This window comes from Lissotriton vulgaris, chromosome 4_1, assembly GCF_964263255.1.
Source record: "Lissotriton vulgaris chromosome 4_1, aLisVul1.2, whole genome shotgun sequence".
Classification (NCBI taxonomy): domain Eukaryota; kingdom Metazoa; phylum Chordata; class Amphibia; order Caudata; family Salamandridae; genus Lissotriton; species Lissotriton vulgaris.
The window spans coordinates 1318126099-1318129157 of record NC_141691.1 but is presented as its reverse complement, the minus strand read 5'-3'; the positions used below and the strand labels follow the sequence as shown (position 1 = coordinate 1318129157).

At 45.2% G+C, this 3059-nt stretch overlaps 1 pseudogene; it reads left to right on the top strand.

The window, feature by feature from the left end:
- The first annotated feature begins 222 nt into the window (after window positions 1-222).
- LOC147723933 (Nuclear RNase P) lies at window positions 223-584 on the top strand (annotated as a pseudogene).
- Window positions 585-3059: the final 2475 nt, after the last annotated feature.

The following is a 3059-nucleotide window of genomic DNA, read 5'->3' as shown; positions in this document are numbered from 1 at the left end:
GAGCTATAATGATTTTCATGGTGAAACCGGCAATTTGCGAATTGATAGTGTGCGTTTTATACATTGTATTTCCTTCCTTTAGAACATTTATTGTCCATCTTTAGTACATTTCCCCACAACCCCCCCTCCCCCCCCCCCAATTCAAAAATGATAAAACCACCCTCAGTTACCAAGCATATGTAATGGAGCCATATATAAAGGAATAGGGGTGCATGATTGAGCAGCGGGGGAAGCTTATCATTGAGGTCACGTGCAGAGTGCGTGTCACTCAAGTACCTTGGGGAAGGTCTGAGACAAGAGCCGGTAATTTCCCCAGCAGGGCATCCTCAAGTACCTTGGGGAAGGTCTGAGACAAGAGCCGGTAATTGCCCCAGCAGGGCATCCTCTGAAAAGGGGAGCGTGCTCCCAGAATACCGGGACCCAAAGGGGGCGGCAAGAGATGCGGGACCCTGTATCTGGCGCTCGCAGATGCTTAACCCCCTCCGGGCATTGGAAGTGGTTTGCGGCTGGCACCACTCTGAGTGCAATGACTGAGGTGAGGCAAAGGCGCCTCATAACCCAATTCAGACTACTATCCTCCCGCTCTTTTAATTGAATGGTATTTGGTTCAAATTACACTATTTATTCGTGGCAGCAGTTTGACTTAGAGTGTCTTCATTGTTTTCGTACCCCCAGGAATTACACGCACAGTGATATGAGGAGCATCGTCGTCATCCAGGGGCGGCTCTAGGCTCATGGTGGCCCTGGGCAGGGAGCATAGGTAGGAGGCCCCGGTAGAGGGCGTCGGGCGGGGCGGAGCGCGGAGGCCAGTGAAGAGGGGGGGGGGGGAAGGGGGTCAGGGTGTTTGGAAGTGGAACAGAGCCGGAGGCTGCCAAATCCCTGCCAGGGGCCGCCAAGCAAATATGTATCCATCCTCAGAGGATTATTATATTAAGGATATATATTGGCGTGGTGGCCCCTGGGGTTTGGTGGCCCTGTACAGCTTGCACATGCCTAAGGCCGCCCCTGCTACGTAATCCATGAAAGTACATATTTGTTCATTTGAAAACATTGAGTGTCATTAAAATGTTATAGACAAGTGACTTCTTTCATTACCTCCATGTTTCGGCGCTACATTAGGAAAGCACAGAATTCAACAATTACGCTAGTCCCACATTTCATTCAAAGATCTCAAATAAACATGTAAATATCTCATCCTACAAAGATTTGCAGTATACCATCATGTGTTAAAATTCCACCTGTGTGTGTCAGACTTGAGTTTGTGGATGCCCACAATTGTAGAAGTGTATATGTGTTCTGGAACTTAAAAGGCATGGTGCGCTTTGCCATACCTATTTCCTGCCCCTTGCCAGGGCTTTACTACTACAGATTCCTCTGCACTTGTGGTACAGAAATCGACTGCAGTAAATCCATGTGCGCCTGACAAGAACCCATTTGCGAGTTTCTGGCAGGTGTATGTGGTGGTATTTACAGAGATACATTTGTGTCTGTAGCCTAAAATACCTTTGTGATTCGGGCACAGGGTTTATAGATCATTAAAGACCATGTGTGTGCCTTTATTTTTATAATATTTTCAATTCTAAAGAGAAGTACTGATTGAATGAAAAAACAAAAACATAATTTGTACGATGCAAAGAAAAAAATACAGTACAGGAAGAACTACTCGCATCCAACATGAAAGAATTTCAGATTTTTGTGAGCACTGGCCTAGGACTAAGAAAGACAAGCAAGCCATCGTCGACTTAATAAAATAGCAAACACATAGTTTGCTCTCATGAATCATGAAATCTTATCCCACAATAACGAAGCAAACCAAGCAAAAAGATTATTTCTAGCCACCTGTAGAATGAATGTGGCAACACCCAGGTACTGTATATAAAATCAAAATGTTCATGCACAATTGTCATTGTTTTATAAATTCCATCAGTGTGTAGTCTACACATTCCAATGTTTGAAGAATAAATTAAAATATAGTTCGAAATGTATATAATGGGGCGCAGCTTTAAAAATGAAACACCAGGACGAGACTGAGTGAGTGGCAACAAGTGACAACAAAGAGATATGCATAATCGTGTTTGCAAACTGCTTCACATATTTGAAGAATACTGTGCAAGCCATATACAGGACATACGCCGTGAATCTCAAGTTTTCATTTGACAGCCCTACGTTGAAACAAACTAATAACAACCCATATATTTTGAGAAGCAGGATGCTAGGAAACCACGTGCAATTGGTGTGCAAACTCCGTGGACCCAGACATTAGTATGATAAACGAATGACTATGTGATCAAATGAGTAATTTGTTTAATCACACAAGATGCAATGTTGGGATGTGGTATGAAATAACCATTGCTTGATAAAATCTACGGCTTAAATTAATAGCACCCCTACAATATATCCTTATAGCTGCCTGTTCGACTTGGAAACGTGCCATGCATTATACACTGTGCCGTGAGCATGTATGTAAAAAAAAAAGAGAATCAGCTGGTGATTTCTAGTCTACCTCTTTTTTCTTCTGCCCGTGAAACTAGTCTTAAAACAACAACGCTCATCACGCTGCCATTGCGGATTGCCCTGAGGCCACCAAATCCTGCCAGGGGGCCGCCAGTGATCCTTCCGATCCGATCCTCGTCGTGGCGGCCCCTGGGATTTGGCGGCCCTGTGCAGGTGCACACTTTGCACATGCCTCGGGCCGGCCCTGCGTCATCGATGGGGACCAGGATTTCTTCTGTAGCCCTGGTTTCATCTTCCCACTGGTTCTCAAGTTCCGAGTCAAGGTCACCATGCTGGAATGTGAATTAGTTGGAAGTTAGTCAATGGTGACGTGTATCATAGTTCTGCATCCCGATGCGTCGCTGGGCAAGAGCACAGTCTATTGCATTGCAGCCAATCGGATGCTTGGAAGATGCACCCGTGGCTTCAACCGTGGAGATTTTGTAGCTCCAGAGGCCATGCTGGCAGAATGAGGGGCCATGTGCAGGGGGTTGGTAATGTTCAACTACTCTACTCTTTGTTTTTCAAACAAGACGAATCAATATCGATGAGATCCAGCTTGCCAC